The 14,092-nt window shown below is 42.3% G+C and overlaps 2 long non-coding RNA genes across 2 annotated transcripts in view; both read right to left on the bottom strand.

Moving 5' to 3' along the window:
- LOC139032185 (uncharacterized) overlaps positions 1-14,092 on the bottom strand; it is a 230,336-nt gene that overhangs the window by 39,812 nt on the left and 176,432 nt on the right. The gene's annotated exons all lie outside the window — the stretch shown is intronic.
- Positions 5,157-6,411, bottom strand: LOC139032184 (uncharacterized). Its single transcript, XR_011484700.1, has 2 exons — positions 6,074-6,411; positions 5,157-5,335 (listed from the first exon to the last, which is right to left on the bottom strand). It is a non-coding gene; the product is annotated as an uncharacterized lncRNA (long non-coding RNA).

Here is a 14,092-nt window from a genome sequence, read left to right as displayed (position 1 = left end):
TAAAATTTTGTTTAATTCAAGCATGTACATTTTTAGACATAAAGCTATTGCACACTTAGTAGACCACAATACAGTGTAAGCTTAACTTTCATATGCACTGACAACCAAAAAATTCATGTGACTCACTTTATTGTGGTATTTGCTTTATTGCAGTGGTCTGGAACTGAACCTACAATATCTCCAAGGTGTGCCTGTGTAAAGAAGCATTTTAAGAATAAGGGAGACAGGGGATCCAGGATGAATGTCATCCATCACTTTTCTATTCAAGTAGAATTGCCCTTAACCTATCCTAAATAAACAGAAGCCTCCACTATGCTAAAGGTTCTCTAAGTAATAAGATTTTACAGCCTCTCTTAGTCACCTGCTCCCAGATCATTGCCAAAGTTCATACTAAATGCTCTTTCACACTGCTGATGGGACTATAAGTCAATCAAACCTCTCTAGAAAACAATTTGGAAAAAATTATTAATTCTTAAGGATGCCATCCTTCTTGGTGCTGTAATTTCACTTCTGTAGATGTATCCTAAATATAATATAAAAAGAAAATATAAAAAGTACTAACAAATATTGGATAAATAGATTTTGTAAACATTTTTTATTAATAGATAAAATGAAAATATAAATGTACTAAATATAAAATGTTAGTTAAATAGACTAGGCAAATCCAAATAATGGAATATTATGGAGACATATAGGAGAAGGAGGCAACAGAGGATGAGATGGTTAGATGGTATCGCTGATTCAGTGGACATGAACTTGGGCAAACTGCAGGAGATGGTGAGGGGCAGGGAAGTCTGGTGTGCTGCAGTCCATGGGGTTGCAAAAGTCAGACACGAGTTGGCAACTGAACAACAACAAAATGCAAACATATATATATATATATACGTGGGCTTCCCAGGTGGCTCAGTGAGTAAAGAATCTGCCTGCAATGCAGGAGATGTGGGTTCAGTCTCTGAGTCGGGAAGATCCCCTGGAGGAAGGCATGGCAACCTACTCCAGTGTTCTTGCCTGAAGAATCCCATGGACAGTGGAACCTGGCGGGCTCCAGTCCATGGAGTCGAAAGGAATTGGACACGATTGAGCAACTAACACACACACACACACACACACACATATATATACATACACACACACGCAAGTATACATACACACAATCAGAAAGGTTAAATGTTAAAATGAAGCACTTTCTATCTCATTTTTGTCTGAGACCCTCAAGAGCAGAGAGTGAAGTGACAGGGAGTAAGTATTTCCACAACCAAAGATGCTAGGCAGCCTAGTAAGGGGGCAGTTAACAGTCCCAGGACCTTCAACTAGTAGGGGATGGAAATCAACAGATGAATGTCCCAGCCTCACAGGACCTGGAAGGACAATTCTGAGGGCATTTCACACTGCTCCTCAGAAGGCCTCTGGGGGGATTGAACCCCTATTGCCTATGAAACAGTGAACACCTCACTAGCTCACTCTTTTTTTTTTAACAGTTTTTAAATTTTCATTACTAAATTCATATATAGTCTAATTGTTTACAAAGCTCTAAATAAACAAAAATGTAAAAGCACTTGACAGTTAATTAAAGGAACAGCAGCTAACTCTTTATTCTTCCTCCTCTGTCCCACACACTCTATCTTCTCCCTCCTGTTTCCTCAGATCTGCTTCCCAGCATAAAACCTGCACCCAGGTCTCTAACTCTGGCTCTATCAGAGGGTGAGTAAAATCAAGTCACCCCCTGACTTAGATGGGAAGGGGATCTAAAACAGAGAGGACATAGGTATACATAAAACTGATTGGCTTTGCTATACAGCAAAAACTAACACAACATTGCAAAGCAACTATGAAAGTGGAAGTATTAGTCACTCAATGTGTCCAAGTCTACAACTCCATGAGCTGCAGCCCGACAGGCTCCTCTGTCCATGGGGTTTCCCAGACAAGAATACTGGGATGAGTTGCCATTCTCTTCTCCAGGGGATCTTTCTGACCCAGGGATCAAACCTGGGTCTCCTGCATTGCAGGCAGATTCTTCACCATCTGAGCCACCAGGGAAGCAACTATACTCCAATAAAATTAACTTTAAAAATAAACAAATATAAATAAATAAAATTAAGTCACCCCCAAGACAAAATACATAGGAAGAATGGAATAAGACTCTTAGAGAATGAATCATAAAAGGACAAATGGGTCTGCACTCAAATTCTTAAGCCCATGAACTTGAATTTGGAACCAGTTTCACATCTGCCAATAGGACATAAAGGATAATGCTGGACTTATTATGACCACATTGTGTCACATAAGGCCCTGACCCTATGAAGAGCCACTTAGCTTCCTTCCTCCTTTCACTGACTTAATATCTAGTTCAGGACTAGTTGGTTCGGTGCCCACTTCCCTATTCTTACCTCTTCCAAAATGACCCTTTACGAGAACTCTAAGACTACGACCAAGACAAATAGAAAGATGGTCCTGTGCATAAAAATATCCAAAAAGAGGCACAGGCCCATGAACAGAAGGAACCAGGTACCATAAGAACTGGTGAACTGCTTCAGAAAAGAAAGAATATGGTTGAAGCTTAAGACCCAAAGAAAGAAGGTCCTAGAAGAGCCAGAAAATCTCCCCCATGATGGCACTTAATGGAGTGAAAGGACACTCTATTACCTCTGTCTCTCTGTGATTTTTTTTTCAAGTTGATCATTCAGACTGTTTCAACTGTAAAATTAAGACTGGTTACTTTAATAGTACAATTGAGATCAGCAAAATCAAGGTTTGCACAAGCTCTAAACATTTTTATAAAGTCCCATTAGAATGTGGCCATGGCCATTCACTAGTAAAGGCCCCTTTCACCTGCAAAGACTAAAATACATCCTAGCTGGCCCTACATGTGGCCCCTCACTGGTAGCCCTATCACCAGACATGACTCACAAAAGCTGTTGTGAAGTGTCAATTGTCACTATTTTTTGCTTCATGTAAGATTTTAATCAAGAACAATCAGATGTCTTAGACACTGAACACGCTTACTGTCAAGCTCTGGGTACCAGGTAGGTAGGTCTCCCTGCACTGTTACTTTGATTCTAGAGTGTAAGTTCTTGGAGGATGCATACATGTGAACAGGTTTAGTTCTGTGTAAATCTGGCCAAAACGGTTGAGTGTAGTGCATTATTGACTCAAAGGACATGAATTTGAACAAACTCTGGGAGATGGTGAAGATCAGGAAAGCCTGGTGTGCTGCAGTCTATGGGATCACAAAGAGTCAGACACAACTTAGTGACTGAAGAACAAGTGCAACCAACTGATACCCGAATGAAGCAGAGAAGGCTACTGACCTCCTTGGCTTTTGCCCTCCCCTCCAGGCGACACCAGTGTATACAAACCGTATTACAGCAACATATTAGCACTAGGAATAGCATTTTACTACAACATACTACCACAAGAGATACTCCAGTATACTCCTACAACTTACTACCACAAGATACACTTATACCAAGTGACAAAACTGCAAAATATTACTGCAGCATAGCCCTGCAAGATATACTTGTGTCTAATGGCATAACCATCACATATTATTGGAAGATGCCATGGGACCTAAGGACAGCAGCCATCGCGTCTTCAAATCACTATCTCTCCCCGCCCCACACTAGGACCAACTGTGGTCACCTCAGAGGAAAACCAGACATCAAAGAAACCCTTGTTCCGTTGGGAACACGAAACTCACTCACATTTAGGAAATAGGACAAAACCCTGGGGCCTAAGTCAGCAGTCCCCATCTCCTTTTCCAGTTTCTGCATCTTTCACATTCCAGAGTTAGAAGAATTAAGTTTTGAGGGCTCAACCTTATAGATTAACTAAAGCCTTTCTAGTCTGTGATTTTTTTTAAGATTGCATTTATGATCCTTGGGGGGAGGCAAGGTGTGCTTCCCAGAAATTTTGCAGGTTAATAGTAATGAGGAAGGAGGAAGGAGATGACTAGTACACAAGGTTCAGGTTCACTTACACAAAGGATCCTACCCAGCTATCAGAATTATTTGATTCCAAAGAGCCCCCAAAATTTTATGGAATCTAAAGTACACTACTGGAAGAAGCTTGAGAGTAAAGTAAGTCAGAAAGAGAAAAACATATGTTATATATTAATGCAAATGCAAAGAATCTGGAAAGATGGTGTGGATGAGGTAGTTTGCAAGGCAGGAATAGACACACAGACATAGAGAACAGATGTGTGGACACAGTGGGGAAAGGGAGGGTGAGACAAATTGGAAGATTAGGGTTGGCATATATACACTGAGTGCATGCCAAGTCGCTTCAGTTGTGTCCGACTCTTTGAAACCCTATGGACCATAGCAGACCAGGCTCCTCTGTCCAGGGATTCCCCACACCTGAATACTGGAGTGGGTTGCCACGCCCTCCTCCAGGGGACCTTCCTGACCCAGGGGTCGAACACGTGTCTGTTGCATCTCCTGCATTGGCAGGCGGGTTCTTTACCACTAGTGCCACCTGGGAAGCCCGTATATACACTACCATGTGTAAAACGGATAGCTAGTGGGAAGCCGTTGTATAGCCCAGGGAGCTCAGCGTGGTGCTCTGGGATGATCCAGAGGGGAGAGCTGGGGGGGGGAAGCTGATTCACGTCATTGTACAGCAGAGACTAGCACAACAGTGTCAAGAAATCACGCAAATAAAATTAAAAAACAAGTATACTTTTTAAAAGTTCCAAATGCACCTATGCCATTCTAAGACCAGGCTATGTTTTTGCCCTTGCCTATGTTTACAACGTGTTTCATGTTTCCATGACAAGGGTCTGTTTCTAGGAAAATGGGTATCTTCATAACTAGTAACCAACCAGTGAAACTAGAAGTATGAGCTAATGTTGGTCTGGTTACAAGCTTTCTGGTTGTTGTACCCTCCAGCCCAGCCAGTTTAGAAGGTCCATCAAACAACGAGTAGACTGTTTTCATAGCCAGAAACCATCACAACCTATCCCAAACCACAACCCAAACACCCACTTCATTAGCAAATCTCTTAAACAGGAACAATGGAGAAAACTACATCTTTCCTCCTGACTCACTTAGTTATGCCTCTATTCATCACATTCCACTTGCTCTATAACATTAGAAAGGGGCGGAGGGGGGCAGTTTTCCAGATTGCCACAGGTCACTCTCCAGCTAAACAAAACACCGTTTGTCAGTGAAAGGAGAGAAAGTTTATTTAGAGACCCTGGGGCAGAGAGGAGTCAATGATGATGATGGTGGTCTTGGACTTGATGCTTTTCTTTTTGCCAGCCTTGATAGAAAACATGAAATTGAAAGACACAGGTTCAATCATCTTCTTCAACCAGGACAATGACATATGTAGTTGACTGACAGACAAGAATAAGAAAATTTAAGAATTATACTCAGGTATACTCAGTTATTGGAGAAGGCAATGGCACCCCACTCCAGTACTCTTGCCTGGAAAATCCCATGGACGGAGGAGCCTGGTAGGCTGCAGTCCATGGGGTCGCGAAGAGTCAGACATAACTGAGCGACTTCACTTTCACTTTTCACTTTCCTTCATTGGAGAAGGAAATGGCAACCCACTCCAGTGTTCTTGCCTGGAGAACCCCAGGGACGGTGGAGCCTGGTGGGCTGCTGTCTATGGGGTCACACTGACTTGGACACAACTGAAGCGACTTAGCAGCAGCAGCATACTCAGTTATACCATTTGTTTTTCGTATAAGGACCTCCCCAGTCAGTTTGCCAGAGATTCCATCAGACATAAGGTTTCTAACAGTTGGAGAAGCCTACCTTCAACAGTAGGCCTGGAGGTAATGGGCAAGATTAGGGGGAGGCTCTACAGCAAAAAGAAGAAGAGCAATGAGCACATAGAGTCTGGTCCTTGCAGGGCTGCTGAGGAATCGAGGTTGGAGGGAGACAGGGGGAGGAGTGTGTGTTGGGTGGAGGAGAGAAGAATGTAGGGAAGGGCTAAAGAGTTTGGGGGAGATGAATGGAGAGCTCTGCTTTGATAAGGGCTTGACATTTTGGAACACCTGTCAAGCTAGGATGATAATTCTCATTATCTGAGAGTTCCCTTTCTGAATCAGAAATGTCATCAGTACCTTGTCTTCTTGGTTTTTTCCTGACCTAACTTCATTGCTTTCTGTCTCTGTGCTAAGTCCTTTCGATGGCATCTTGAACATTTACATCTATGGGATTTCACCATCCTGTTACATCTCCCAACTCTGGCCAGCAGTGGGTTTCTTGTTGAAACACCAGCCTCAGTCAGCTTCCCCTCCCTCACTCCATCTCTATTTGTCCAAAGCAGCCCACTCATCACTCCCTTTTATATATGGAGACATGTGGCCATGACATGGGCCCTCTTGGTAAAAGGACCTGTGATTGATGGTTGTCACAATGACTGAGACTTAACAAGAGAGCTTGGTTGGATTTGGGGGAATACTGAGGCATTTGGATAAAATCAAGAAAGTATGTATTAGGACTGCTAGAACCAGCTGGTTGTGCATCAGTATAGCCCATAGGAACCACCCTCAGTGATACAAACCAACTAAAATTCTCCCTGCCTTGTAGACACAAGTCTAGCATCATCAAAGTCTCCATTCACTGGCACATTTAGGTGTGCATTCTTAGTTTCTCTTCTCATTTCTAGAAACAACTCTTAAGTGAGGACCTCAATGATATCGAATTTGTAATGAATCTATTAAATTATAATTGACATACAACAAAGCTGTACATATTTCAAATGTTCAGTTTGGTAAGTTTTAACATATCACCATAAATCAAAATAGTGAGCATATTCTACACTCACAAAAGCTTCTCTCAACACCCATGTCATCTCCCCTTCCAGCCCTTTCCTAGACCCCACTCAAATTCCCAAAAATGTGGAATTCAAGGCCTTGGTCCAACTCATCTTTTTCATCTACCATTCCTGCCCCATTTCCCAGAAACTCTCAGAGATACAACTCCAACCTCAAGAAGTTCAATGTCTGAGAAGAAATATATAGAAATAAAAAATTCTAGACATAATCTGGTAAATGATACAAAATGTATTCAAAAGATAAATAATGGGAGTTTACTGAAGAAGTAATCATATAATAAGAGGAGCTTTATTTTAAGTTTTTAAAATTCCCTAGGAATTTAATAGATTAAAATGCTAGAAAAAACAACAGCACAAGTAAGACATTGAATTTCCCATAAACATCTATACTTTTTATACTTTTGAAATAATCCAATTTGACCAGAATAAGCAGAGGTTGCCTGAAGGAAAGAATAAAAGACACAGTTTAAAAATGAAGTTGGGACTGGGAGGGCTCATATGAAAACTTAAAAAGGAACCAGACCTTGTAGACAGAAAGAAGTTTCCCACACATTCTCAACGGAAGAGTGACATGATGAGCCTCGCTTTAGAAAGACTAACTAGTTTAGGTACGCTTTCTTTAGGGTAATAGTTTACATAAATAGACTCAGGAGGTGATGATGGAGCCATTACCTAAGAGACTCCATTCATTCTGGGGCACCTGTCATGGCCTCAGCTCACTCAGCAGGCCATTTACAAGTATTCATCAAGCCCCTCTTATGAATAAAACATTCGACCAGCTCTCCTGGACTATAGAGATAAATGAGATAGGGATAGTTCAATGTGTTATCTGGGATTTTACCATAAGAAGTACCTTAAATCAGGAAGGACAAGGTGGGCTTCAGGAGAACAAGACCCGTGCAGTCACAACCAATCTTTTGTCCAGGGGCTCTCAGGCTTGGTTTATGCTCTGCTGTTACCACCTTGATATTATTTTTTTAACAAAACTTCAACATACTCATCTTATACTGGGCCCCATGTATAGCTGGTTCTGGAGACACTTGATTGACCCAAAAGTAAGCCAGGCCAAACCATAGCTAAAGAGATAACAAAATCATAAAGGAAAATATGGAAAATTGGTCTGGTATGCCCACCTGAAGAAATTCTGAGACTCTCACACCCTCACCAGGGACCTTTATAACTTTACTTTTGTTTTTGCTTCCTTGCAGTGTGAAGAAAGTACCATCATCACTACTGGAGAGCAGTGATCTACTGAGGAAACAAATACTTCTGAGTGGAGACCCTGTCTTCAGCAGAACTCTAGGGCATCTCAGCAGTATGACCTTCCACATTTCCTTCCAGAACAGCAATCAGGATGTTTGGCATTTGGAATTTACTCACCAATAAAATATGATCACTGCAACACTTGACAAATCTGGCTCTTTCTTTGGTCTTTACTGAAAAAGGCTTCATTTTAAAGATTTCACTAAGCAAGTCTTCCCTGTTGTCCTAGCATAGGGTGTGTGGAGGGCAAAGTGTTACTAAGACTTTGTGCTTTGGACTTAAGAATTCTAGTATTCTAGGGAATAGCAAGGGAGCTACTTTTTTCCTTTTCTCTGGTATAAATATAACCAAATCTAGCTCTCCAAATATGAGAATTCTGCCCAAGGTAACAGTGAGTAAAGCAAATAGGCAATAATACTGCCAAGAAATACTTCTTTGTCAATTACATTTTTTAAGAGCCTCAAGAGGCAAAATGAACTTGGGCTTCCAATCCATCTCATCTTCTTCACCCTCAATTGATCACTTCTGAGAATAAGAAGTAGAGTTTTAGCAAATCAAGCCCAAGAGAGATGACAGGATGATGAAGATCTCTCTTGGCCCAACCTTGATCAGTAGAGTTATAATAGGCATTTGTGTTCAAAAATAATCCAGAAATATTGAATGCCTCCCCCAGTCAGTGTACCCTTCAGCAGCACGTTGGTCATAATGCTTTGAAGTCATCAATTATGAAGGCATTGACCCTCAGTGTGGCAACTTAAGCCTATCCTTCTGGTCCCCTTTTGGTGACAGCTCTTCCCCCCTTTCACAGGGCCAAATGTCCTCAAACTCAATGACAGGATGGCCCTTGGCAGGTAGAATGATTGCAAGAGGGCAAGAGTCTCTGCCTCATGGCTCCCAGAATACGAAGGGAGAATTCAAATAGAGAAAAAGCACAGGAAAAAAAGAGGCCCCAAATCTCTCTATAGTGTGTCTCATGGAACAGTGGCAAGAAGCCTGGACTGGGGATTAGGAGATCTGGGCTTGAGATCCAACTTTGCCCATAATTTGCAACTTTGGCCAAGCTACCCTTCATCCCCAGACCTATTTATTATGCAACTGTTCTCTAGAAACCCTTGCAACTCAAAATTCCTTACTCCAGTTGTTAAGTGGATTAAAATTCATTCGCTCCTAAGGACCATATGAGGCCAAATGATTTAACATGCATGACATTTTCACACCATATCACATCTGTTCTAAACCCTAGGGTGCAGCTTTATTTTTGTCTTATGGGTGCAGGGCACTCTATTCCCAGTATATTCTGGGAAGGGGCAACTTCTTTACTCTTTTATAGCCAGGGATTAAAGTCAGCGCTGAACTGAACTGAACTGAAAGTCAGTGCAGGTAAGGAAGTAATTAATGTGAAAACCTTAGTTGGAGTCTTCTGAAGCATAAAGTTTGGATTTTCTTTGTATAGTACTGAACCATGCGATCATAGGGTTGGTGGTAGCAAAAGAAATTTAAAATTGTCAAATAATTTTTCATAAGTCCAAAATTAACAACAACAAAAACTAATGGTGTTCTCTCCAAACAAGAATTTTTCATTTGTCCAGAGGAATTCCAGATTCACACCTTGCCTCTAAGAAGAACTCACTACTTTCCCCCAGTTCTCCTCCGACCTTCAGAATTAGATTCCTTCATTGTGGTTCTATTAAAGCAGCACAGGTGGGAGGGAAAAGGCCAAGGGAGCAGAGAGTCAAGATCAAATTATTTCTAAGGCAAGTAGAGAAGCTAGTATGGAGCGGTGGGTAGTCACTGACTTGAAAATCAGCAATCTGAGTCTAGCCTTGGCTCTTGAACTGCCCAGGTCTTGCGCTTAAACAAGCTTCTTTGTTCCCCCAAAGAGGGGGCTGGGGAAGGTGGCTTCAGTTGAACCCCTAGGATCACTGCTCTTCTAATATGCTTCCCATCTTTTAGCTGCCCTATTTCTCTATTTCTGAAAATAGAAATTTCTTATGGGAAAAGAGTTTGGGGATGCAGTCAGAAAGGATGAGAGGGGAGCCTGAAGAAAAAATGGGGGGGAAAATTTCTGACAAATCTTCAGGCAGAATGCATACCATCCTCAGAGCCAAAACACCCCGTTGTTTCCCATACTGGATGGGAAGAGGTAAATGGAATTGAGGTCCCTCCTTCCTTCTTCTCTGAAAACCACCCGTTGGGCTTGGGCTCTGGTTTCTCTGCATTTCCTAGTGGAGATACAAGCTCTGGGCTCAGAGAGCTCGGTCCCTTGGTAAGACCCCTTTCTCAGCAGCTTTCCCCCACTCCAGCCTACCATGAGCCCCTTTTGCCTGCTGGAACAGCACTAGCAACAGCAGCAAAAACAGAGAAGACAGGGAGTGCTTGCAAACAAGGTAGAAGGTCCCTACTTCCCAGCTGAGGTCAACATCTGCAGAGATTAATTTTCAGACAGGAATTCAGACTGAGTCATCAACATGTGTGAGGATTGTCACAACTTTTTCATGTTCCCTCTAATGAGCCCCAGTTCCTGGGCTGCTGGGAAGTTCCAGCCCTGGGAAGGCATCCATTGAACTCCCAGGAAAAATAATGGAGTGAGTTTGAATTGAAGAGGTGAGATGGGAGCCAACTAGAAGTCTGATTTCCAAAACAGTGATAACCAAAGCCTGCCTCTTCCTAACCTAAGAAAAGGGTCAGCAGGAGTGCCAGCCTCTAAGACCTTCCCTGCAGGGTCAATTTGCCATCTTTCTAGGAGATCAATCAGTTCAGTCACTCAGTCATGTCTGACTATGATCTGGTGGACTGCAGCATGCCAGGCTTCCCTGTTCTATGTTCTAGGAGATAAAGACACCGTTTTACCTATCCACCTGTTCTGGGCAAGATAACACTCAGCTCCAAAATAGGAGGAACTGATAGCTCCTCTAAAAAGGCCAGAAATTCAGTTCTCTTTCAATGTTCTTATAGCTATCAGGAAATATCTGTTTCCTTCTATCAAGAGAGACAAAAACTAAGACTCAGTAGTAAACTGAGATATGGAGGAAATAAGTTTATTAAGGGTATCTCTGCTGTTCCTGTGCTAGGTTATTTGAAGTAGCTCATGTAGTATTTTGGTCATCTGATGTGCACAGACGACTCATTGGAAAAGTCCCTGATGCAGGGAAAGATCGAGGGCAAAAGGAAAAGAGGGCATCAGAGTATGAGATGGCTGGATGGCATCAGTGATGCAAAGAACATGAACTTGGGCAAACTCCGAGAGATGGTGAGGGACAGGGAGGCCTGGCATGCTGCAGTCCATGGGGTCACAAAGAGTCAGACATGACTGGGCAACTGAGCAACAACAACAACATGTAGCCAGTCAGTGCCTCAGTTTCTTCATACAAAAGGAGAAATGAAAAGCAGAGAGCTGAAGATGAGGAGACAACAGACTGGATTAATGAATGGCTCTCAACAAAGGCCATCTCCAGGTCCACTAAGGGTCAGGGGCAAATTCATTGTGCTCTACCTCAATTGCATTGGCCCAAACAACACTGGGGAAGAAATAGAAAGAGAAGCTGAGATAGACAGCAGGACCCAGTGCTCACCCCTGCTTGGAGATCTGACACAGAGGCCAACCCAAACACCCCCAAAGCCTCCACTTGTGGCTTGTGAATTGCCTCCACTGACACTGCACTTTCTGTTGCTAGAGTCTCTCAGCATGGGTGTCTGAAACCAGAATGTGTCCTTAGCCGTATGCAAAGGGGACTTCTCAGTTTTTCCTCCATTCTTAAGTCTGACTGCTTTCTTCTCTGTGATCTCAGCTTCTCCTTGGCAGACTGGGTCTTTAGGGGATGGGAAATATTGGAGGAGAGAAATATTATCCAGTCTCCAGGACCATCCAGAAACTGTTTCCTAAACTAAAGAGGCCAGATTCCTCTGCAAACATGTTCACCAGCAGGGCCAGGCCTGAGAGGCCAGCACGGAGCACCTGAGCACCTGTTATCAGGACACTGTCATTTTTTCCCTTCTTCTCTAGAAATGTTTCCATTTAGTATACAAAGTCACTTAACGTTGTACTGTCCATGCTCATAACACAAAAATTGCTGGAATGAACAAGTGTTTATAACTACAAACTATGGACCATGTCAGTCCCTGTGGGAAATGCAGTTGAATAAAAAATATAGTCCTTAACTACCTGTGGTGCTGGAGAAGACTCTGGGGAGTCTTTTGAACTGCAAGGAGATCAAACCAGTCAATGCTAAAGGAAGTCAACCCTGACTATTCATTGGAAGGACTGATGCTGCAGCTGAAACGCCAATATTTTGGCCACCTGATGCGAAGAGCCAACTCACTGGAAAAGACCCTGATGCTGGGAAAGATAGAAGGCAAAAGGAGAAGGGGGCGGCAGGGGATGGGATGTTTAGACAGCATCACTGATCCAATGGACATGAATTTGAGCAAACTCTGGAAGATAGTGGAGGACAGAGGAGATGAGACTGGCATGCTGCAGTCCATTGGGTCGCAGAGTCAGACATGACTTAGCGACTGAACAACAATAACAACAAACTACTAGGAGCTTACTACAAATATCAGCTCAGCTCAGAGATCATTTACTCCAACCAGCTTATTTACAAAATAAGAGAGCTGAAGTCCAGAGAAGTGATGTTTGTGGCACAATCCAGACTAGAAACAAGACACATTGGCTTCTGTTGAGGTCACACTCACCTACATGACACAACAATGTGGGCATAAAACAAAGTTTCAAACAATTAGAGTTGGTTCTCTAGACTGAGGATATTATAGGACCATAGACTAGGAACAAATTTCAAAAGACAATGAAAATTTGAAGTCAGGGAAGTCTTCCTTGGAGAACATGGGACAAAATGGGGAGGGGAGGGGGGATCAAACAGTCAGGAAAATAAGACTTTTTGATTCAGCCAAGATTCCACAAATCCTTATTGGGCTCCTACCCTGTGGCTGGACTATTCAATGCCCTGGAAATATATAGCATTGAACATAATTTTCAGGTTCCTGCTTTCATGGAGCTTGTTTGTAGGAAGATCAGCTAAGCTGGAGTAGACAGAAAGGTTCCCAAGATACAGGGAGGCAAGGTAGCAGCCTGTTTCATAGAGCTCTATTCACTCCTTTGAGTGAATAGAAGTGTCCAACAGAAGGTCTCTAGAGAGAACTGTCTAGAAACAGCAAAAGTGGAAGTTGTCACTTATAATGGCTATTCAAGGAAGCTTGTTTTAAAACATTATTTGCCATCTTATTTACAGACATTAGAAATACAAAGAGTGGTCCTTTGAACTTTATTTTCTCTTCCATTCAATCCGCATTTGCTAATAACCTCCTACATGCAAAGTGCTTGGTTCTTAAATGAAGCTGATAACAAAGGAGAGAGAAGGAGGGATAGAATGTATGGTTATCAAGCTCTATTGAGAGTTTTTTAATATAAAGTGTAAAGGAGAAAAAAGAAAAGGTTGAATGATGAGTCCATTATCAGGCAATTTGGGGATAGTGGATATCTGCCGCTCAGATTTTACTCTGAGCTCCAGACCCATATACCCAACAATCATTCAGTATCTCTATCTGGAACTCTCAAAGACACCTCAAACCCAAAACATCTTAGACCAACATCATGATCATCACTGCCCTCTTGCTTGGCCTTTATCCCAGTGCGTAACTCTAACATCTAGATAGCTGCATCACATAGAAGAAAAAAAATGCACACTTTTGACACCCTCTGCTCTCACCAGCCAAACCCAATCCATCACCAAGTCTTTGTCTCCAAGCTACATCACATCCTAATCAATACTCACTGGGCCAGGCTTAAAATAACTTTTCATTTTAAAATATTTCTGTTCTGAATTCCCACTATTGATAATAGCCCTTCCTTTTATTCACTTCCCCATCAATCCACCCCCCAAGCTAATCTTATCACATCATCCTCTTAAACATTTTTCCATGGCTTCCCAAAGTACTTAAGCTTGTCTGGTATCTGCCCCTCTCTCCAACCTCAGTTTACACCATATTGAGAAGCCATTATTCACTGATTAGTGTAGATGTCTGA

This window comes from Odocoileus virginianus, chromosome 30 (genome assembly GCF_023699985.2).
Source record: "Odocoileus virginianus isolate 20LAN1187 ecotype Illinois chromosome 30, Ovbor_1.2, whole genome shotgun sequence".
In the NCBI taxonomy this organism is placed as follows: Eukaryota; Metazoa; Chordata; class Mammalia; order Artiodactyla; family Cervidae; genus Odocoileus; species Odocoileus virginianus.
This window is presented reverse-complemented; position numbering and strand designations above follow the sequence as displayed.